Here is a 25,564-nt window from a genome sequence, read left to right on the forward strand (position 1 = left end):
CTCGCGTAGAACGCTGCCTTCTCTTGAATGTTCGTATAGTCTCGTGATGGGGTTACCATCTTAGCTTTAGCGCTGAGATATCACGTGTCTTAATTCAGCCACCTGCTCCGGCCGCAGTACTCCTTGTGCTCACCATTTGCATAAGTATCTCCTTCCTGTCCGTATACGACCTCAGTTTCTACCGGGGTTGCTCGTATCCCCGATTGGTAGCACAAGGAGTTGGGGTGTGTGGGATTCGAAATTAGCTCAATGATGCTGGTAGAGTTAAAACTAGATGTCAAATGCCATTTTCAAATTCTAGATTGAAATTATTCTTGACAGATACGTATTTCGCCACCTACAAGACGTAGGCGAAATACGTACATATCTGTCAAGAATAAAAATACATAGTAGAATTAGAATTGGATAAGTTTTCTTTTTATTTAACCCTCTAACGGGTAAGACTGTCTCTAGACGGCCTTCGCTTTTGGAGCTCCAGAGCCACATACGAAATTTGTCTTGAATTGACAATATAAAAAATATGTTCAGAACAGATTTCCTGTCATCCTGATACTAATATCACAACATTCTGACCATGCGTTCAAAAGTTATCATCTTTCAAAAACAAGAATTCCGAAAAACTCCGAAAAAAATTATGCGAATATTCCCGTTTTTACGTTTGAAGAAAAAGGACATCTAGAACAAAATGTTCAATCTTAAATTTTTCCTATAGGTAATTTACATGCTTTTTTCCAATTTCGTGAAATATTTGAACTGAAAAAATATTTGGGTAGAGCGTTAGGCATAAAAATCATTTGCTCGATCGCATCGTTTCTACGATGTTGCCCGTTAGAGGGTTAATTCCAAATACTAGCTATTGGTACACTGGCTGTTGAGCATGAAAGCTATGTCGTCCACTGACTGTCCAATAGACCATTTCTTCTACACTATCTATAGTAAATGTTTACATAGAAAGTTTTTGGTATGATACTGACAATGTTTATAGTTCTTCATAGTATGAAGGAATGTGTACAAAATTATACTAACCAGTGATAGGATGCGAGAAAAGTAATACTTGCGGCCTTCGGCCAGTTCTATCGTCAGGGCATATGCTGTCCTTACCCGCTATCGCTTGTTTGGACTTAAAAATAAGCTATAAGTATTGGTACGCCCCGACAAACCGGTAAATCGGCTTTTTACATGCGAGAAGTCACTTGTTATACTTATTTTTCAATTTTTATTCCAGCTGATCATAAAACCACAAACCTTTTCCTTTGTTGTAGTTACTAAAAATTAGAACATTTATGTTCACAGTAAATTATCTACACCTTTTCGACTTGAGGCAGGTGTCCTTCCGCAGTACTGTGAACAACACTACAAACCTAATTCAATTACCGGTTTGCTTTTGCCAAGTTCATTTTGTGTAAACCTCTTTTATGATTAATATTAGTACCGGTTATTTCTGCTGGCCTTATATAGCACAAAACCAAAAGCCGCTGAGTGATTGGAACTTGGTTGAACTCCAACAAGTTCAGTTTCCAATGCAACATGTTAGACGGCTGGACGGCAAGTCAGATCAACTGCGACCTTCGAAGTTATCAGTGCCGCCAGTGCATTTCCTCGGACTCGGAAAGTGCCCTTCACTGCGGGGAAGCAATTGAGGGGAGCTGATTAGGACAAACTAACGCTGAAGCCGTTTACGAAACTAATCCTTCTACTTTGTTGTTCGTTAGACCGACCGCTGCAACATACTTAGTGGGCTAAATTTTTACGAAGGTCGGTACCTCCTCCTTCGATAACCATTATTGAAATCTATGCAGATAGATGACCAAATCCAACCACCGAAACTGGATCCAGCAAGTGCCGAAATTACCTGGCGTACGTGTGAAACATTACATTATTTCACTCGTTTCGTTCGCAACAGCCATAGCAATGACGAACGATGGTGAGTGTCTCTGCCTGGGTGGAAAATAAAAACCCGACGCAGTCGGCGAAAAATTCTTAGCAAACTCAAGCACACTAAATTAACTGCTGCACGTGTGTGCCCCCGGCACGGTCGTAGTCAATTGCAATTCGCGCGCGGGCAGCACACCTGATGATGATGAATTATGTCCGAGACATACCGACCGGCGCACGGCGGCGGCGGCAGCGGCGACGACGGAGTGTGTCGAGATTTTCCCCCGTGAAGAGTGTGGCTCAACACCGCGCCGCGCGCCGCCACCGTGACGATGGTCGGGCAGTAGAGCTTTCGTTTGGTGGATTTCATCCCCCGTCCAAAACCGCCGTCGTCGTCCGAACGAGTTGTCCAATTAAAAAAAATCATCGCACAAGAAGTTGGCACTCTTGACCGCGGGGAACGAGAAAAAAGCCACGCAGCAGCTTCGATCTGTCCGGCGGATTATTATTTAATTGCCTATGCGCGCATGATCTTGATCTCCTTACGGCGAAAGGAGCTCTGACGCGGTCGGTGGCGTGAGCTGCTGCATGCGGAAATCTTGTGGCTTTGCTAAACTTGTTATGGTTTTTTTCCTCCCACTGCCTCCCCCCCCCCACTATTACATGCTTTTAAATGGGTAAATAAAAACAAATATGACGGAATTCTAACAGCTGCGCTGGCTGACTGGCTGGCAGTAAATGATGTAGGCTTGATGATTGAACTAATTTGGCTGCACTGACTGTTGCACAATGAGGCAGTATTCTCGAGCCTTACAGCTAAGCTGCTCTACACTTTCCGATTCCAGCCCGAAGTTAGTCGCAATACGGTGTCAATTTAGAATTTTATTTCACTTGTTGAAGGGTGCAATACGATGAACAAATGCTCAACATAAAACTATTATGGAATTTCAACAAAAATCGATGCAATCCTCTGTCGTAATGATTAACCCCTGTTATAGGTTATGAGTTAAGTTTATTAAGCTAGTTTAAAGAATTTTATTTCTTGGCTTACAAGTCATGAAAGTTTCTGACAAATAGTCGTAATTGCGAAGGCAGCCAACTCCAAATTATAGCAATCAATATAATTTTAATAGTGTTGAAAAGTGAACTAACTGTGAACTAACACACACCGAATACGCAGTCTATAATAGAGATAACTTCAACAGACAATATCACCCATAAAAATCAATTGCGATTTAACAATCCGAGCTCGTGCGGCGGTCTTGGACTATCTAATCTATCCAAACGTAATACCGCCGATATGGGATAGAACTTTTATGTTCAAAATATATTATACATTCACTTTACTAAACACTAAACAAATATCAGGATCTGGACAGAAAACATAAACAAATCACGTAACCTTTTTATTTGTTTGAGTACTATATTCAAACAATAACTCATTTCAATATGCGATCAGTTTCAAGGAAAATGAACGTCTAACAGTTGGATTTCGCACGTAACATTGATTTTGCTGTTCAGCAGTTTGATCTTCGAAGTACATTGCATGTTCTCCTGCGAGGTGCGGATCGAAACCTCACTGATTGCTGACTGATCTCCAACATGAGGATAAAACATAAAACTAGTTGTTTTGGTTTCATATAGGCGTACAGTAACAGATGAAAAGCTTTATGCTGAAACTAGCACCGACTGATAGTAAAGACTATTTTTACGACATCCCAAATTGCAGCCGTTTTATCACTGACGGTGAATGATTGACTTGGTTGGTCACTGGGTAAGCTGAAATATTGTGTTGTAATCGTGCGCTAACTGCGCTTTTCACGTGTAAAACACATTTCAGCATCGAGCAAAGTATGAAAATTCGAAACTGTTACGACCATTACAGATTTCTGCAGGAGCAGAAGCCAAAAACATACGTTCACTTGCCAGAAATATCGATTTTATTGCAAGTAAAAACCAAACACCACGCGTCCCCATCAGGGATGGTCCGACTTTGACTCAATTTTGAATCAGCCAAGTAGCCAAGCAAAATTTGACGAAGTGATATATGGTACATTTCTGAATGAAGTTTTGCTGTATCTTTTGAGTTACAGTGCTACAAAGCTAGTAGCGCTAGTGAGCGCACACTTAGTTACTAATGCGGTACTAGCATTGGAGTTGTAAACTTTATTCAGCACAATTGTAGATAATAACCAGTTCTACAAATGTCCCATATATAACTTTGTCAAATTTTGCCCGGTTAAAACGGTACTGTCAAATGAGTCAAAATTGAGTCAAAGTGATCGGACCATTCCTGGTCTCTATTACAGTACAACAGCTTTATTTCTTTAGAAAATTTGTATCTCAAAAACCAAAAAATCAAACTCATATGTTCTGTCGAAAAGAGTTTTCTAGAAAAACACATAAATAGTCGGGATCTCTGTGGTCTTTAAACCATGAAAATACAAAATACATTCAAATATTTTCGAAATTCGAACTTCAAACCAATACTTCTTCCTAAATAGCCTCTTAAAATGCCTTTTATTTCATACCAAAATCATGAAAATCCGAATCGTGAGTTAAATTTTTTTATAGCGACAGTCTTTCCATAGACGTAGGAAATGGTGGGAGAAAGTAACGAAACATAGGTTTTTCACTAGCGTGCCCAGACATAAACAAAAGGTGGTGCAAAAGAATGTTTTTGCACGGAATATCGAGTAATCGTAAGATGGCGAATCTATTATCACAAAAATGCCGGGCAATTTGTTTGAAAACTCCGGAGACTTTGGAATTTACACAAGCACCGAAAAGAAATAAAACAACAAAGAAAACAATGAAATGTATTACGTGTCGTAACACTTTGCTATGGGGGAGATATAGAGATGGTCGGGTTCGGGCTTGACAGTTTTACCAGGTGTCGGGTTCGGGTCGGGCTCGGGTTTTGGCTAAAAAAAAAATTCGGGTTCGGGTCGGGTTCGGGCTTAACGAAAAAAATACGTCCGGGTTTCGGGTTTGGGTAATGAGAAACCGAACCATCTCCACATTCAGTTCTTGTAAAACTATAATTTTAGCATAATAAAATAAGCAGTACTTTAATGATATTTAGTATGACTCAGATACCAGCTACACTGGACTGGTTGCTTTTTAGATGGTTTAGTGTTTTCAGATTTAGATCGAGTTTAGACCAAAAGTTATATATTCCAGAATTCGCCAGAATTCGTTAGTTGGATCATGTCATAACTGCGCCCAAACTAATAGTGATTGGGTGGACTGACAGAAGACTAGAATTGTGTGCTATCATAAATTATTGGTTTCTATTCCGATTTCCAAAAAGTTTCTTGCCTCGAAATAGTTGTAAGTTTAGCTGTCTTCAACACTAAACATACCGTGAAGCAGAGCTGCCACAAATACAGACATTTGTGCATGCATAAATTTGGGGCCCATTAATTATTTCAGTTGCTGTGATTTCTGGCTCTATTATTGTTCCTGAATTTTAAAGTACTTCATGTTATTTAAAAGATTAGATCAAGAAAATAAAATACTCCGGAGAAAACGATAGGGTCCCATGCATGCACAAATATCTGTATTTTTGGCAGCTCTGCCGTGAAGGGGTCATTTGACACACTGCTTTTTTGGTTCATTTTCACGGCGTTAGAACACAATCCTGTTTAGTTACTTTTATTAGAAAATATATTTAAAACATAATGCAAAGTTTGGTCCACTACTATTTCTTTTTATCGAGAAAAATATTAACGCTAATCTATTGATAGTCGCGGGATTTCCGGTCTTCTCGCGAAAAATATTCGTAGAGTGAAGTCGGTATGTTTAGTGTTTATATCAATCCCTTTTATGTTTGCTACCTTTAAACTAAGGTGCTAGTGCTTTAGACTAAGAACTAGCTTTCGGCTATTAGATACCGGTATAACATAATGAAACAAGATCCAAGCATTTCAAAATAATTTTTCATGTAAATTTTTCTTTTCGCATTTTACAGGTTTCATACAAAACTTAAGAGATATTCCCGCGAAGTAAAAGAAACTATTCTAGTGTATACTATTTTTTTTAGACTTTTCAATTCAGTTTCAAAAGAAATAGAAGGGTAAAAAAAACCTACAATTTCAAATGAATTTTAGAGCTCGAACGTTATAGAGAATACGAAAAGAAAACTGCTGAGATTTAAATCGAGGTGTGAGTTTTATGAAAATTAATATAAAATTCAAGTTCAGGGCGGGATCAAATTTAACATAATATAAAAATTCGGGATCGGATCGGGTTTTGGTTTGGCCGAGAAAAAAATTCGGGTTCGGGCATAACGAAGAGAATCAATCCGGGCTCGGGTCGGGTTCGGGTTTGACTGAAAATAAAATTTCGGGTTCGGGTCGGGCTCGGGTTTGACAGAAAATAAAAATTCGGGTTCGGGTCGGGTCCGGGTTTGACAGCAAAAAAATTTTCGGGCCCGGGTCGGGTTCGGGCTTAGAAAATATGAAACCCGACCATCTCTAGAGAAAATGTCACCAGTCTTGGAGACACTTTTTAGTATTTTCTTTTGCTGTTGCGTACGTAAGCCAAACATACAGCTTTCCCCCAAACAACACGATTTTAAATAAGAAGGATCCTAATACACCCTATTATTTTTTTTTACTATTCTTATTATTTACGACCATTTAGCCCAGTTCTTTAAATTCAGTATAGTTAATGCTATTTGCTCACGACTAACACACGAATCCAAAGACATGACGCTTTGCTTCTAGTTTTTACATCTGTTAGACTTGTCCTTTATCGACATATTTGCTATGTATTACTTTTTCTCTCGTTGGATCACTGTTTTCATGTAATCGGGAAAGGTTATTACGTCAAGTCTTGGAAAGAACTGATTAAAATTGACCTATTAATACGAAAATGTATTTAATGATGTTCAGAATGTTTTTTTTGCTTAGATTCTGCCCACTTGGCAACATTTCCAGGAGAATTGGCGAGCTTACTAATCTTGTAGAACAGCGGTATAGATAGTCCTAAAGCAATAAAATAGTAGCGGAAAACCCATTGCTTTTTGAAATAATGTTGCAATGGAAATTGCGCTATCTGAGCGGAGAATGTACATGAATACTTCATGGGACGTGGTGCTGGATTAGCCATTATCTATACCTATAAAGAAGGATTTCTGTCTGTCTGTCTGTCTGTCTGTCTGTCCTGTGTTCCTTATAGAATCAAAAACTACTGAACCAATCGGCGTGAAAATTTGCATGTAGAGGTTTTTGGGGCCAGGAAAGGTTTTAGTGATGGTTAGAGACCCCTCCCCCCACTAAGAGGGGGGGCTCCCATACAAATGAAACACAAATTTCTGCATAACTCGAGAATTAATCAAGCAAATAGAACCAAATTTGGCATGTGGGTGTTTTCGGTGACAAGAATTTATTCTAGGGTAATTTGAGACCCCTCCCCTCTTTATAAGGGGAATTATAACTCCTCTCCCCTTTAAGAGGGGGGGTTTTCATACAAATTTCCTCATAACTCGAGAACTAATCAAGCAAATAGAACCAAATTTGGCATGTGAAAGTTTTCGAGGGCAAGAAAATTTTCTATGTTGAATTAGGACCCCTCCTCACTTTAAGAGGGGGGGCTCCTGTACAAATGAAATACCAATTTCCTCATAACTCTAGAACTAATCAAGCAAATGGAACCAAATTTGGCATGTGTGTGTTTTTGAAGACAAAATTTTTTTTTATGATGAATTGGGACCCCTCCCTACTTTAAGTGGGGGGGGGTCCTATACAAACGAAATACAAATTTCCTTATAACTCGAGAGCTAATCCAGCAAATGGAACCAAATTTGGTATGTAGGTGTTTTTGGAGGCAAGAATTTTTTCTATGATGAATAAGAACCTCTCCCCACTTTAGGAGGGGGGGCTCCTATACAAATGAAATACAAATTTCCTCATAACTCGAGAACTAATCAAGCAAATAGAACCAAATTTGGCATGTGGGTGTTTTCGGTGACAAGAATTTATTCTATGGTAAATTGAGACCCCTCCCTCTTTATAAGGGGAATTGTAACTCCTCTCCCCTTTAAGAGGGGGGGCTTCCATACAAATTTCCTCATAACTCGAGAACTAATCAAGCAAATGGAACCAAATTTGGCATGTGAAGGTTCTCGAGGGCAGGAAAATTTTCTACGGTGAATTAGGACCCCTCCCCACTCTAAGAGGGGGGGCTCCTGTACAAATGAAATACAAATTTCCTCCTAACTCGAGAACTAATCAAGCAAATAGAACAACATTTGGCATGTGGGTGTTTTTTTTGGTGACAAGAATTTATTCTATGGTGAATTGAGACCCCTCCCCTCTTTATAAGAGGAATTATAACTCCTCTCCCCTTTAAGAGGGGGGGCTTCCATACAAATTTCCTCATAACTCGAGAACTAATCAAGCAAATGCAACCAAATTTGGCATGTGAAGGTTTTCGAGAGCAAGAAAATTTTCTATGGTGAATTAGGACCCCTCCCCACTTTAAGAGGGGCTCCTGTACAAATGAAATACAAATTTCCTCATAACTCGAGAACTAATCAAGCGAATTGAACCAAATTTGGCATATGTGTGTTTTTGGAGACAATTTTTTTTTCAATGATGAATTGGGACCCCTCCCCACTTTAGGAGGGAGGGTCCTATACAAACGAAATACAAATTTCCTCATAACTCGAGAACTAATCCAGCAAATGGAACCAAATTTGGCGTGTAGGTGTTTTTGGAGGCAAGAATTTTTTCTGTGATGAATTAGGACCTCTTCCCACATTAGGAGGGGGGGCTCCAATACAAATGAAATACAAATTTCCCCATAACTCGAGAACTAATCAAGCAAATAGAACCAAATTCGGCATGTGGAGGTTTTTGGAGGCAAAAATATTTTCTACGGTGAATTAGGATCCTTCCACACATCAAGAGGGGGGGCTTCTACACAAATGAAATACAAATTTCCTCATAATTCGAGAACTAATCAAGCAAATGGAACCATATTTGGCATGTGGGTGTTTTTGGAGGCAACCATTTTTCCCATTATGAATTAGGACTTCTTACCTTTTCAGGAGGGGGGGGGGCTCCCATTCAAACGAAATACAAATTTGCTCATAACTTTAGAACTAATCAAGCAAATGGAACCAAATTTGGCATGTGAGAGTTTTAGATGGCGGAATTTTTTTTCTGTGGTGTATTACGACCCCTTTCCCTTTTAAGAGGGTGGGCTCCCATACAAATGAAATACAAATTTCCTTATAATTTGAGTACTAATCAAGCAAATGGAACCAAATTTAGCATGTAGGAGATTTTTGAGTCTTGAATTTATTTTATGATAGTTAGAGACCTCTCACCCCTGTGGTAGGGGGGTATGGACTCTCATACAAATAAAACAGAAATTTTTGCGAAACTCAAAAACTAATCCAACTCGAGAAATTCGAGACTCTTCCATAAAACATTAATCAATAACAAGACCACAAAAACTATCTATAGTAACACTAGATCATTCAGGACGAGCCGGTCGCGAGTGTTGCCGGTGACCCGCCGTCGGAAGCGCCGCCCACTGGGGGGCTTGCAAAACTCGAGATAGTGACAAAGATCATCCGAGATTCATGATTTATGTACAACACAGGTTAATTTGTGGCAATACGAAGTTTGTCGGGTCAGCTAGTAACCTATAAAGCACGTAACCGAATTTCACAAGCGATTCTCTATCGCTTCTCCATATTGGAAGCTTTGCCCAAAATTAAACGCGGTCTAAAAGTCACACCGCGCTAGAACTGCTGCCAGAATGTTTATGATGTTTATGAAACTTTATGATTTCTGTCTAATTTCTTCCAATAACATCAAAATCCATCCGGCAAATATAAAAGAGCATTTTATTTTTGAGTTGCGCGGTGGGTAACTGTCAATGAAACTCACAATACTGTTCCAACTACAACTGTAAACAAAAAGCGGCAAAGACTTATCATTTCTACACGACATTTTGTATGATTGGTCAGCTGACGTACAAAAATGTTTGCTTATTATCTTGTACGTATTAGTCTCGACACTTACAAAAGATAGGCACTGTCGATACAGTACAAAGCAAAGAAATTGGTTAAGAGCCTGACATGTCATTGCATGCTGGTGAAAAATGCTGGAGAAAAAGTGTACCCATTTCGGTCTCTGATTGAAATTAAATTAGAATTGAAATTGGACATAAAATCGGACATGCAGTTGAATTTGACATTGGACATTAAATTAGACTTGAAATTGGACGTGGACACAAGAAATAAAACACGAAGTTTTACTTGAAATTAGAACTGACATATTTCGTCTTAATCTCTCACACGTTTTATCTCTTTTCTGTTTCTTTTTTCTCTTTTCCATTTCCATTTTTTCTGCTTTTTGTTTCTGGTTTTCTTCCTTTCTGCACCGTTTTTTTATTTTGATTATAGTCACTTTAATCTTGGGTCATTCGTGACTTTTTCTCTACCGTTTTTATGGTTTTTGCCCTGACTTTTCTCCTTTTTTGCTCCGTTTTTCCTCTTTTCTATCGCTTGTGTGCGTGTTTCATTGTTTCTTCGGTTCCTGTCTCATTTTTCTTTTTTCAGTCCTGTTTTTCCTCTTGTTTTTCACTTGTTTTTTTTTGTAATTATCTTTCGCGTTTTCCTTCTATTCTCTTTCTTTAATTCTTTTTTCGTTTTCAGGTTTCCTCGTTTTTTAACTCTGCTCTTTTTCATTTTTTGTCTTGATCTATTTCGTTTTTCCTCTTTTAGATGTCCGTTTTCTCTTCTTTTCTGTCACGGTTTTCCTTTCTTATCACCAGTTTTTCATCTTTTCCTCTATAGTTGAACCTCCAGTTGAATATCCCATTTAACATTCTCATTTTATAATACCTTTTACATCCCGTTTAACCTTCCTTTCCTCCTTCGTTTCCTTTATTGGTTTTCTCTTGTTTTCTGTTTCGTTTTCCCATAATTTTCCCATTTTCCTTCTTTTTCTCTCTCATTTTTCCTTCTTCTGTCCGCTGTTTCTTCTTTCTCTTGTTTACCGGCCCTTTTCCACTTCTTTTTCTCTTTTCTATTCCTTTTTCATCTTGTTTCCCATTTTTAGATCCGTTGGTTCACTTCCAGCCTCTTTTTGTTTTCTGTCTCGCTAAATCCTTTTCTATTTTTTTTTGTTTTCGTCTGTTCCATTCTTCCTATTATTGTATCCTACTCTTCCTCCTTTTCTGTTACTTTTCTGTTCAGGGTAATAATCACTAAATGTGTTTGTTGCGTTGTTCAGAAAGTACCTTCATTTTGATTAAGAATTAGGCCAGTACGCGGATCTCATATTGATTTTTATCCTATACTAGCTGACCCGACAAACTTCGTATTGCCACAAATTAAACTGTGTTGTACATATATTATGAATCTCGAATGATCTTTGACACAATCTCGAGTTTTGCAAGTTTTTTTAGATGATTCATTTTGGCAGTTACGTAACTATGAAGGCATGGGTAGTTTAATATACAAATTTGCAATTTTTCTTCACAGTAAAATAGAAAACAACTCCTCCCATTGCTTAGCCAGAAAGCGGGCGATAAAGCGGAGCGAAAGCCGGCAAATTATTTTTAAAGTTTTTGAAATTTGCTTCAAAACTCGGAAGGCAAAAAATAATTTGTGGGATGTAAGTCCAATTTTTTTTTAATAAAATCAATTGTCTGTGGGCTCTACAGCCTAAAGAACTCGAAAAATGACTCCATACAAACTTTAACTTTAGATAAAAATGCGTTAGTTTTGCTCGATTAAAAAAATTTCTTTCCGTTCAGTTGCCTAACACTGGAAGGACAAAAACTTGGTAAAATATTTGTAGTAGCCTTATTGACTAATGTTTTATGGAAGAGTAAAATTTCTTGAGTTTGATTAGTTTTTGAGTTACGCAAAAATATCTGTTTTATTTGTATGTGAGTCCTTATCCCACTACCACAGGGGTGAGGGGTCTCAAACCATCATAAAATAAATTCATGCCTCTAAAATCTCCACATACCCAATTTGGTTGAATTTGTGTTTCATTTACCATAGAAAAAATTCCTGTCTCCTAAGACCCCTACGTGCCAAATTTGGTTTCATTTGCTTGGTTAGTTCTCGAGATAAGAAGAAATTTGTGTTGCATTTGTATGGGAGCCTTCCTCCCCCCTCTCAAAAGGGAGAGGGGTCATAATTCACCGTAAAAAAAATTTTGTCTCCAAAAATCCCCATATGCCAACTTTGGTTTCATTTCCTTGGTTAGTTCTCGAGGTAAGAGGAAATTTGTATTTCATTTGTATGGGAGCCCCCCCTCCTAAAGTGGGGAGGGGTCTTAATTCACCATAGAAAAAATTCTTGTCTCCAAAAACACCCACATGTAAAATTTTGTTCCATTTGCTTGATTAGTCTCGCGTTATGTAGAAATTTGTGTTTCATTTGTATGGGAGCCCCTCCTCTTAGTGGGGGGAGGGGTCTCTAACCATCATAAGAACCTTCCCTGGCCCCAAAAACCCCTACATGTAGATTTTCACTCCGATCGGTTCAGTAGTTTTCGATTCTATAAGGAATATTCGGGCAGATAGACAGAAATCCATTTTTATAGGTATAGATTTGTATGGGAGCCCCCCCCCCCTCTTATTGGGGGGAGCGATCTGTAACCATCATAAGAACCTTCCCAGACACCAAAAACCCCTACATGCAAATTTTCACTCCGATCGGTTCAGTAGTTTTCGATTCTATAAGGAACATAAAGCAGACAGAAATCCATTTTTAAAGGCATAGATTTGTATGGGAGCCCCCCTCTTAGTGGGGGGAGGGGTCTTTTGCCATCGAGAGAACCTTCCCTAGCCCCAAAAACCTCTACATGCAAATTTTCACTCCGATCGGTTCAGTAGTTTTCGATTCTATAAGGAACATAGAGCAGACAGAAATCCATTTTTAAAGGCATAGATTTGTATGGGAGCCCCCCTCTTAGTGGGGGGAGGGGTCTTTTGCCATCGAGAGAACCTTCCCTAGCCCCAAAAACCTCTACATGTAAATTTTCACGCCGATCGGTTCAGTAGTTTTCGATCCTATAAGGAACATAGGGACAGATAGACAGACAAATCCTTTATATAGGTATAGATTTTAGTTGATTTTATAAATTTAGAAGGGAGAGGAAAACGTTTTGACGACCTAACATTCACTTGATTGGTCCTACGACCGTATTGCGCTGTTGAAACGTATATCTATACAGGCTGCGCGGACAGCGGGGCGCTTGATAGTGGTCGGTTTTTGGGGTTTGCGACGGATTCCCGTTATAACTAGCTGTTTGGGCTCGATGGTCGCAAGGCGGGTGCGACTCTATGGTTCAAAACTTCTGTCGACTACCGCGAACGCCCGCGTCGTGCTGCGCTCAATATACTTTGTAGACCTATGTTGGGACACTGCATAAATGCCAAGGGGATGGAAGATAAAATTTGTTTCATGGTTCGAGCCCTGATAAGTTGCGAGATTTGTCTTCTTATTGGTTTCTTAGAAAGACTATTGTTAAAAAGAGTAGAAATCAATGGAGATAGAGCCAAAGTGTAACTGCAAGCACCCTCAACTAATTTTTTATGACGCCTTTTTTAGTATTCCACAAGGACTCTGGGTTCATAATGACACTCCGACAGTCATGGAGATTGTCTTTTGATAGCTGGTCTTGAATGCTATACACTAAAGTCGCTTTTGCACGGTTTTTTACGCGACTATTTTTACGCGAATTTCGGAATTTACGCGTTTTTTTTACGCGTATTTCGGAATTTACGCGGTTTTTTTTACGCGAATTTCGGAATTTACGCGGTTTTTTATGCGATTTTCGGAATTTACACGGTTTTTTTTACGCGATTCTCGGAATTTACGCGGATGTGCTCATACCGTCTATTTTTTCGCGTAGTGTTGAAATCCACAAAGGTTTTTTTACGCGAATTTTGGAATTTACGCGGTTTTTTTTAACGCAAATTTCGAAATTTACGCGGTTTTTTACGCGAATTTCGCAATTTACGCGTTTTAAACGTGATTTTCGGAATTTACGCGGTTTTTTTTCACGCGATTTTCGGAATTCACGCGGATGTGCTCAAAACGTCTATTTTTTCGTGTAATGTTGAAATCCACAGTTTTTTTACGCGAAATTTAGGGTTTTTTACGCAAATTTTGGAATTCACGCGGTTTTTACGCGAATTTCGGAATTTACGCGATTTTTTACGCGAATTTTGAAATTTACGCGGTTTTTTACGCGAATTTCGGAATTTATGCGGTTTTTTTACGCGGGACGTATCCTTCGCGTAAAAAGCGACTTGAGTGTATACAGTTTACGAATTGCTCATATCCATTGCAGGAGTGGAGCTAGATTGTTGTAAGACTGTGTCCCAATTAACTATTACATGGGTAATAAGAACCAATGACCTTCTTGGGATTGAGTTTCCACACTGAATATGGAGATAATAGATAACTTCTGAAGAAGCTGAACCCAAGAAGACGCAAGAGCTCCACAAGAGCAGAGCAAATGCGCCGAACTTTCTAGTTCTGTGTTGCAAAAACGTCACTGTCAGTTAAGACCTTGCGTATTTCCTTTAAATGATGAAAAGAAGTACATTGACCGGTGAGAAGTCCCATGATTGTACGTAGTTCACAACGCGTTAAAGTGAGGAATTTGCCTAACTACTGCAGAGTCTCGGTAGATAAACTGCTTAACTTGTCTACCGCCTTGCGTTCGATACCAACTGGATGCTATTTCAAGCTTTTCTCAGGTCAGTAATTCGTCTTTTACGGCGGATATGGAGGTGCCCAGAAACGGTTTCGAGGTCTATAAAATGTTGAGTATATCCTTGTCTTGCTAGGCTGTCAGCAAGTTCAATTGCCCTCGATTTCGTAGTGTCCAGGAAATCCATAAAAATGATATTCTGTTCTGTGTGGAAAGTTGTCTTACAGTTGTGCTGTACTCCCGAACTAATTTGGATGCACATTTAGTGGATTTGAGAGCCAGTAGTGCCGCTTGGCTGTCCGTAGAGATATGAGCTTCTTAGTGTAAAGTGAAAGGTCAAGACAAAAACACGAAGTTGGTCTAATCTATTTAGTTGTTTGACTACAAAAGACGTACAAAAAACTCAATCCGCCCGTGTTGGTGGGTTTTCAAAGACGTCGCTTGCTTAATAAGGGGATTCTGAAGTCTTCTTTTTAGTTTTCAGTTCGCATGTGGTTCAAAGATTTACCAATATCTGCGATCCACATGGCCTGGGAGAAGAAGTTGGATTCTAATCCGATTATAATTGGCTTCTATTAGGGGAGTGTCGTCGTGTTTGGGCCACATTTTGGAATTCGCACATAACTTTCGTTTTAAAAGGAATTTTGAAAATCTAAATACATCGTTGCAAAGGTCTAAGAATAAGGTATATTTCCGGAAAGTTTTGAACTGATTGTTTGAAAAATAAAAAATTATAGGCATTTACGTTAAGACAAAAAATGTTGTCATAGTCGGGCCACGTTATACAGGTTGGGTCACCGCAGAAAATTTAAGACATATTCATTAAAATTCTATATTGAGACATGAAAAAAATGAATTTCGTGAACAACGGCTCATATAGATACAAATACCCTATTTTTAATTGCATATTTGCGAAATTTTGGCGATTTTGTAAAATCAATATTACTACAATCGCCTTTTCCGGTATACAACTACATTGATAAAAAAAACAATACAAATCTAGGTTTTTACCGTACTAATTTTGCTTTATTGTATCACATTTTACGTGACTGACATTCTCTAGCGATTATTGCGCTTCTGCCCTTAAAATTATGGTGGCCCAACCATGACTACTCAAGTGGTCCGACCTTTACAAATAGCGCTTTTCTAGTATTTCACCTTAGCCTTCCCAAACACCTTAATGGAGGGGATTTTTCTATAGTCTTCGTGTGCAGCACAACACACTTCATCATTTTCAAAATTTATCTCGATAATTGCATTTCATGAATCATTTCCTGAAGACAAGTTGATTGCGCGTGGAAAACTTTTTTTAGAAGCTTTAGTCACTGAATTCAGTGCGGTTGTTTTGAATACACGATTGAAACTCACAATATTGTGAAAAGATAGCTATCACAGTAAGAAGTTTTACAATGGTTGTATCATAGATATCATGAGATACTAAAACTGTAAAATCGCGATGGCCCGACCATAACGGTGACCCGACGATAACGACAATACCCTATAGTTTGGTTCGATCCGCGTATCCCCCAGCTTGTGTAAAAAGGAACGTTATACAAACTTAATAATCGTTGCTACAATGACCTTAATTTTCTGCTCTTTCCGCTTCACGTCTTATCTCGCCTTAGGGACAGGTGTTATACCTTTGCTTCATTACTTTCTTCTACCGTTCCTTCTGCCCATTGTAAAACACTGCCGTTATAGAAAATGAGTATTTTTGGAAAGGGGATGACTTGTAGAAGCTAGAGATTTCACTCGAACTCTAGTTAAGGGCCGATGGCCGATTAAAAATTTAACACTCTAATTTGATCTTTCAAAATAAAATTACGTTGTTTATACTTCTTATACTTGAGATGATGATAAAAACGATACTAGAATGCAGAATAGCAACATGAAACTAGTGTTGAAATCTTTAGACTGCATCTTCAAATGTCTTAAATTGCTGGTAAGCTGCATCATTAAATTCGAGCAAACGAACATCTTCGATATTCTTCGGTATTGCCTATTATTGTCCGACAATTTGTGGATGCTTCACTATCGATCAATGCGTTTCATCGGTCTTAAGTTTCCCAAAGTGAGTAACCTTGTAATTATTGCAGATTTCACCGATCTGAAGATTACTGTCATAAAAATAAAATTCCCAAATTGGTGCACATCTTGTCACTCATTAAATATTGCCATACTGCCATATGCTCAAAGCAAAAAAAAATAGCAAAACGGATTTGAAATATGATGCACACGAGCAAACCGCGGATGGTAAACGGCGGTGGCGCACCGCACTGTGGACATTCACAATTTGCGTAACGCTCCTGCGAGCTCTCGTTTCGTTCATTCAACAATCCGATCAAATCGATCCGCTTCGGTTTCATTGTATGTTCCACCCCAGGGCCCGGCTACTGGCTGACTGACTGACTGACTGACTGACTGACGATTACTTCTTTTGCCTTGAGCTGATTGCGCATTTTGAATACCATACTTACTACTTACCAGCAGCAGTCAGTAAAGATGATTGCTTACACCTAGCTAGTAGCTAGAGCGACCGCACTGCGCCGGCCTCCGTCCGGCTCGGCTCGCTTTGTATACGAATTTCTACGGAAATTGAACCGATCCGGACGCGTGAAGCTTAATTTAATTTTATTTGATTTGAATCGAAAATCTTGACAATAAAAAAAACTACTGTTAGTGTTAGCTACAATGCAATGACCGTGAACTGATCCTAATGCTAATCGGAGATTTATTGGGCCATTAATAATCATTGCACTGGATTGCTATCACCATACAAGTTTTACCATTTTCACTAATGGTGTGAAGTAGTCGGATTTTAATATGATATTAAACTAATTTACGACTTGTTTTACGACTTTTACGACTTGTTCGTTTTGTTCTACTTGATGAAAGTTGGTATACTGCTATCATTCGAAACTATCCCATCTTGCAGAGCGGTTATCTAACGGCTCTGCACCTGCTAACGTGCAACACAGCCTCATTTACAGTGTGATATTTTTACTGTTTACCATAACGAAATTTATTAGCCAAGCTCCGATGCTCTCGTCGTCGTCGTCGTCCTCATTCATCACTACTAATTCGAGCAGACGTCAGTCAGTCATGAGCTGTTGGCCGTAAAATTTTAACGCAAATGTCACTAATCAATTTTTTTTACCTCTGCTTTTCTCTTTTCTTTTAACAGGTGAGTGTGATTTTGCTTAAGTGACTAGCCAGGCAGCTTAATCGACTCGCGACGACTTGTGCCGCGTACTGAAAAGCCCGAGACGGAGACCGGCCAGGCCAGCCAACCAGCCGGCCAGCCAGCCAGAGGCTGCTGGCTGCAACATGGTAAATTTCACACATTTTTGCATTTGTCCTCGCGAATCGCGGCGCATTGCGGCGATGGGAAGCGAACGCGGGACACGAATGGGGCACTTAACTAGTGTTTTTCAATTGTTTGTCGTTTTTTTTCGGTAACTTTTTGACATTTTTTTTCGTTTTGTTTCGCACGTGGACAATCGTGTGGCTATCAATGTCTTGCGTTGCACAACCTCTCGGATATGATGTTTAATTTTCGCATTTCGCATTGTGGATTGACGGTGATTATGCATACCGACCGTGAACCAGGGGGAAAATCCGGCACCGAATCACCGAAATATGACAGTGACAACCGAATCGTCCGATGTGCTTTAGATGTTACCCTTAAATTGATTGAATTTCGAAACGATGCCGTTTCCGCATTGTGTTTCCGGGTGATATGTTTTAAAGAGCAATAAACTTTTATCGGCAAAACCAACGAAAAGCAATTCGAGAAGAGCGTAGAAGATTTACCTATCTTTAATGATTCGTTATGGGTTCGTTTGTTTTTTAAATGAAAACACCGATTTCGTTTGTCATTCCGAACCGAAGAGTCATGTAAAATGATTTTTATGTGACGAAACCATTTTTTTGTAGAAAAAAATGTAACTTCGTATATGTAAAGGTATAAACGATTTGCAAAATAAAAGTTTGCGACAAGTAATCACTTTTCGTTGATGCATTTTTCAGTTTTATGGTGTTCTGTTTCAAGTTTTGTTCACAACTTTCCATCAGTGTTCTGATGTTTTATGTGAAGGAAACCCTATAGAAGTAGGGTATGTTGCTGCTTCGTCGTAATTGCCTATTCTCGTCCTATCCAACACAAATTATTAAAAATATCAGCATTTTTATGACACACAATGCAAAACTAGTTATTCCCTAATATTTTATTTTGTTGTCTATCATACACGATCAATCAAAGTGAGCTGGGATCTATTTAAATGCTTTTTATCATTAAAGAAGTCCTACCTGCCAAATTTCCTACGTTTTTTCGTGCGACGAAGAAGAAAATGTCGACTAATCGTTTTAATTTCCGTCATTCATAAATGAAAATAATTCACGCAAGGCATTGTCGTTATTCTACAGCCAGGAAAACATGCCTGACCTGCAGAAATTTTGCAGAATAACATTTGTCGTGCTGTCCTGCACAAATACATGCTTCGTAAACATTGTTGTGATTTTTAGTTCGAACGATGAAAAATTTGGATGGACGGATTTTAAAACGGTACGACGAATTTAAGAAATAAAGTCAGTTGCGTAATTTCTATAATATGCTTTAATAATTGCTTTTCAGTGATTTCAAAGTTCACGGATCGGAAGGTAAGTGTGTTTTAGTCAAATCAGCACAAGAACTTTTGGAGTATTCATTAAATCCATCCAACAAATGACGAAAATTAGAATGGCTTTACTTACTACGACGGGAATTAGAAATAAACCCTACCAGTGCATGGGACATAAACGACTAAAACTTTTGAAAATATTGGCTGAAAAACTTGAAAAATATGGCCGAAAAACGATCATAAACATAAGCATATCAGTGCGGCGTGGAATAACCGCGAAGGAATAAAACGCCGGTCCTGAAAAACCACGATTTTCAAACTTTATGTACCTTTTTCTCAGAAACTACATAACGCATTGGAACAAACTTTTTTTGTTTTGTTGGTAGTAGCTTTACAAAGACTTGTAAAACTTTTGAGTTTTGTAAACGATACAAAGCCAGAGAAAATGAAAAAAAAGAAAAAAAACCATCTTTTCTTCGTCTTTTTCGTATTTCCCAAGCTTTCTTTTTTGTGTTTCGTTTACAAAGTTCAAAAGTTATAAAAGTCTCTGCGGCCCCAACAAAACAACAAAGAGTTCGTTCCAATACGTTGTGTAGTTTCTGAGAAAAAGGTATAAAGTTTGAAAATCGTGGGTTTTCAGGACCGGCGTTTTATTCCTTCGCGGTTATTCCACGCCGCACTGATATGCTTATGTTTATGATCGTTTTTCGGCCACTTCCCGTGGTTCGATCATTACAAAATTAGTATCAAAATAAACAAAAAAGACTGCAGAATCAAAATCTGAAATAAAAAAATAATGAGTTTTTAAAAATTTTTAGTTGTTTATGTCATCTTAACGACATTTCATCATATTTTTGTCACCTTTTTGGTATCCTACTCGTCTCTTTGAAGAAAAAGTCAAAAAATCGGTGTTCTTTCGTCGTCTTGGCACCGTTTTTCCGTAGTCTTTCATCGTCTTTTTCTATCGTTGTCTTTTCATCGTCTCTTCGTCGTATTTTCGTCATCTTTGAGTCTGTTTTTGTCGTTCTTTTGTCTTATCGCCATTTTTCCATAGTGTTTCATTGTCTTCTTGCTAGCGTTGTTTTTTCGTCGTCTCTCCATCATTTTCCATAATTTTTTGGCGACATGTTGTCTTTTGTTGTTTTTTTTTTCGCTATCATTGTCTCCGTCTATTTTGTTACCTTGTCTGTTTTTCGTCGCTTTTCCGGCCGTCGTCTGTTTACCGTCTTTTCACAGCCTTTTTCCCATTTCTGTCGTCATCTTCCTGGTCATTTTACATCGTCGTTTTGCTATCGTCTTTTCATTTTTTGTTAATTTTGTGGTCGTTCGCTGTCTCTTCAATATATTTTCGTCGTCCTTTCGTCTCCTGTTTCACCGTTTATTTTGCAGCCAATGTCTTCTCATCGTTTCTCCGTCATATTTTCGTCTGTTTTTGTCGTCTTGTCGCCTATTTTCTGTAGTATTAGTACTATAGTGTTTTCGTTATTTTTTGTCGACATTTTGTTGTCTTTTATTGTTTTTTTTTACTTCGTCGTTTTTCCGTCGTATGTTTACCGTCTTTTCATAGTCTTTTTTTTTGAGGGGATTTGACTACTTTGTCCATTAATTTGAACTTTTGTAGTATTTCATAGTCTTGTTCGCATCTCTGTCGTCATCTTCTCGGTGGTATTTTACGTAATCATTTTGCTGTTGTCTTTTCATCGTTTTTCGTTGTTTTTGTTGTCGTTCGCTGCTACTTCAATGTATTTTTGACGTCGTTTTATTGTTTTTTTACTGTTATTTTCTTTTCATCGCAACTCCGTCGTATTTTTGTCATCTTTTTGTCGTTTTTTGTCATCTTTTCTGCGTTCTTTCGTCGCCTTTTCGTCGTTTTTCCATTGTAGTTTATTATCTTTTTGCAATCATTGTCTTTTTATTGTCTCTCCGTCATTTTTCTTCCGTTTTTTGCCATTTTTTGTCGTTTTTTTATTGGCTTTTTGACTGTCATTGACTGTTTTATTATTTTTAGGATTTTTCTGTCTCAGGAAATTCTGTGACGTTTTTTGTCTCATTAAATTCTACGATTTTTAGTTGCATTATTTTTGTGAAGTTTTCTGACTGCAGATGTTTTCTGAGTTTTTTTTCATGTTGAGTATTTTTATCACTGCGACCATTTGTTTGATCTATTGTGATATATTCCCCGTTTTATTATAGCTATGTTGTCAAGATGACGCACCACTATCAGAAGTGATTGTCATTGTTTGACTAATAGCATTTGTCCAGCCCGGTGATGCACTTCGGATGAAGTGCACTACTGCGCTGGGAGTTGTTCTCCAAATATCAGAGGGTTCTAACAGCCTTCTTTCGAAGAACCTTAATCTTTTATTGAGAATTGCCGGACATCGGCATAATAGGTGTTCCGAGTCTTTTTTTTTCTATGCCTTTCTGAGTTTTGTTGTATATTAAATCTCTCTGTCTCTTAAAGCTTTTCCATTTCTAATTTTCTCGTCTCCTGATTTGTTTCTCTTTTTCTGTCTTTTCAAATGTTCTGTCTATTATAGTTGTATGTTTTCTATTTTCTGACGATTTTCAAATTTTGTCGTATTTTGATTTTTTTTTTCCTCTATTTTGATGATTTTTCTCTCTTCTGAATTTTCTAGTGTCCTAAATTTTCCTGTTTTCTAAAGTTTCCTGTTTCTTTTTTTTTAATTTCTAAGTTTTCTGAATTTTTTGTCTTCTTAAGTTTGCTGTTTCCCGAATTTTACCGCTTTCCGTGATTTTCTGGCAGTTTTTTGTCTTTTCTGTGTTCTCTGAAGTTTTGTGTCTATTGAATTTTTAAATAATTTTAAGTCTTCTGTTCTGTCTGAATAATCCAGTACTCTTTCAGTTGGCTGCGGAGTCAGTCGTATGAAAAGCAGAAGGTCAAGTTTTGATAGTGGGATGCAACATCTAGGCTTTGCTTTTATCTGATCGTTTTCGTCTTCCAAAGTTTTTTATTTTCCGCATTTCTGTTTTTATAGGGGTTTCTGATGTTTTCTGAATTTAGCTGTACCTTTTATTTATCTGTCTGTTAAAGTTTTTTCTCGTTTGCTTTTCTCATTGTCTAATAGTTCCTACTTTCCGGATGTTCCTCTCTTTGGAATTTTTCAGTTGAATAAGGTAAATCCCTCTTCCACCTAATTATAATCATGCTGCTTTTTTCGCTTAAAATTCTGCGTCGACTCCGAAATTCGCAAAAGAACGCGTAAATTTAGAAATTGGCACAAACAATCAATAAGACACGATAAAAAGTTGCGGAAAATCCGAAATATCCATAAGTATAGAAAGAAAATAGAGAAACATAAAGAAAATTGGGGTAAAACAGCGAAATTTGCGTTAATTCGGAAACAAACTAATAGAAACAAAAATTGAAAATATGGAAAACTTCAGAAGACGAGCAAAATCAGAAAATAAAACTATAGAAAACAGATGGTTCGAAAAGACGTAAAATTTCAGAACAAAAACTTTAGGAGGTAAAAAATCAGAAAATGCAGAAGGTCTCAGAGAAAAACAACTTTAAAAGACAGGCAAATTCAAAATTACAGCAAAGTTAAAAAATCATCGGCAAACGGGTAGAAAAACTCAAATTCTACCTACTTTGTCATGTTTACCTACCAGCCTTAGGGTGTATCCGCATTGGTGAGATTGTGGTAACAACTCGATGAGACGAAATAAACGGCGAAAGCAGAATAATTCAGCAGGTAATAATAGTCGATGACCTGCAGTTGCCGCTAGGCAACATCGACATCGACCGTTGAAGGAGATGTCCTTGGCACGAGTAGGCAACAGGCGACAATAATGGCTGTGTACTCTTTTGCCAACGCGCGCTGACGGAAAGGCGGAGATCCTTTGCTTTATGGCTCAAGCTGTGGGGGCTTTTCCCGATATTGTTGTTTGTGGGATAACAATCCCACAAACCTAATTGAAAAATGTTTTATTATCCTATTGTCCTTCGCATCAATAGCTTTTTGCCTCCGCTACCGCATGTTAATTCCAAAAAAATTACAAAACCCGTAAGCAACATGCTACGAAAGGCGACAAAACACGTGATAAAAAGAATAAAATGTACCTACTGAAAAGACAACAGTAAGACGACCCCAAAACGGCAACAAGACAGCAGAAAAAGGTGAGAGGATACGCTACCCTACTAGCACGGTTGTTACAAAGCAGTTGTGGTAACCGAATTATGACTAATTTCAATCGTAATTCGGTTGCTTCAACTAAATGGACCTAAAGTGTGCTACTTGGGTATGGTGCAGTGGGTTTTCGAGTTCGAGCCTCTTGCTGATTGGATTAACTTATTTCAGTTCACCAGAAAGAAACGCAAACATATAAATTAGGCTTATTAATTAGATAACACATTTGATATATTCAATCATCGTGAGTTAGCTTAAATATTAAATCGTCGAAGATGTCATTACTGCTTCTCTCACGAGGATCCCAACGAATTCTACATTTACGTGGCAACTTTCTCGCATTGTTACATCCAGAGCCGCCGTATAAATTCAAAAACTTCAACCTTGGAAGCCTTATCGCCGTACGGTCGGTTACTTCTAAAACACTGTTTCCTTTCAATGTCAACTGCCGCAGATTCATTGGCGGTATCAGGTCGGCTGATAGTTTCAAATTATGCACAATAAGTTCTTGCAGATTCGATAGTCTTCTATGGAGATTAAATACCACTTTTGACAGCTCTAGGGTTCTAAGCTGCGGAAAACCCCGGCTGTAGTCGATGGCTACATTACTAACAGAATCAGTCCCATACTTCAAATAGTGAACATTTGGGAAAATACGCCGCATCAAACGACCGAAACTCAAATTCTGGCTTGCGCAGAATTCAACTGCTTCAATGTTTGGCAAACAAATGTCATTGTATATAAATAGCTCATCATCCACACAGTAGAAGGAAAGAACCTGCAGTGAAAAAGAATTATTAGGAAACATTCAAAATATCGGTCTTAAATAGTTTACCTTCAGATGCGTTAGACTCGTCAAACATCCTAATGATAGCATCACATCTGAGACACGAATGCGTAATTTGGTCAACAGTGGACAACATCTGCATAGTTGCTCCAAGGTTTCTTGGTCAATACACGCCCCAAGTAGTGTGACAGTGGTAAGCTTGGTTACATCTGAACTGTTGTCGAATACATCAACGGAACGAGAAATCACCCGTAGATGCTCAAGTGGCATTTTGTAAATTGCCGATGGTATATCATGACGGTCACCGTTGGCTTCTAGCGTGCGTAAATTCGGAGCAAGGTGAACGATGTTTAGGCTGAACGTACCACCGATTAATAATTCCTCCAAATCGTTTAGGATCGGTACTTTAGCCAGTGCCCTGGTGTACGTTCGGTTACACTGGCCATTGTCACTGTCGTGGTCCCTGACTGGACACACCAAAAAAGGCATAAACTTCCGCAAGATTCCAGCCAAAAGTTCGGGCACAATTTTTATAGCATGACACCTGAGACATACGTGAGACTTAAGTCGAAGCTTCCTAACAGAAGGACATATGGCCAGAAGGTTTAATGACAGAAAGTTTTCTGATGAATCGTAACACGTTAATTCTTCCAACGATAAGCTAGGTTTCTCGAAGCAAGTCAATACTTTTTCCATTTGCTCTGCGTCCAAGAATTTGTCATAGTACTGTAGAAAAACGTTACGGTAACAACGCCTAATTTTATGTAATTGTTGCACCTTATCCTTGTTAAGCTTCAATTTCAGTTGAACACCACGCAAATAGCTGTAGCTAAAAGCCAGTTCATTCCATCGTTTGCAAACGAGGGAAACCGTTTTTCGAGCATACAGGTGCGGTAGAAAATCAAATATATGCTGCAACATTTCGTTAGGAAGACAATTGATCATGTCGTGCTTCACCACCTTTCTTCGGTACTTCCTCATTCTTCGATTCCAACGATACATATCTTCAAACGTTCTGATGTCTAATTCCACCCTAGTTTTTTTTAATGTTACGTTAATATGAGTTTTCACCTATAATTTCTTGTTCATACTTACCGTGCTATGAAAGTTTAACTGTTTCCGAACTTTAATTGATGGAACTGCGGCAGCAAATTGAACGACTAACAGCCAACAGATTAATGATTTTCCTCTACCACATTGTTAGCGGTAAACAAAAATGGTATTACAGTAATGTTCCGATTTTGTCTACCCCCAATTTTATCAGCTTTTTATCCCGATTTTGTCAGCCTATGAATGTTGTGCTTTTAAACATGATTTATAAAACTTTTCAGCCTGCTTGAAACTATTCTTATTCTCTGGGGAGAGTTTTTAAATAAAATGATGCCTTCTTGCGAGTAATTCGGGGCTAAAATTAGGGTATTTTTA

General features: G+C 38.3%; 1 protein-coding gene across 1 annotated transcript in view; it reads left to right on the forward strand.

Annotated features, from left to right (window-relative positions):
• The window catches only part of LOC128732899 (uncharacterized), a 542,040-nt gene that overhangs the window by 199,700 nt on the left and 316,776 nt on the right, over positions 1-25,564 (forward strand). The gene's annotated exons all lie outside the window — the stretch shown is intronic.

Source organism: Sabethes cyaneus, chromosome 1, assembly GCF_943734655.1.
Source record: "Sabethes cyaneus chromosome 1, idSabCyanKW18_F2, whole genome shotgun sequence".
Taxonomy (NCBI): domain Eukaryota; kingdom Metazoa; phylum Arthropoda; class Insecta; order Diptera; family Culicidae; genus Sabethes; species Sabethes cyaneus.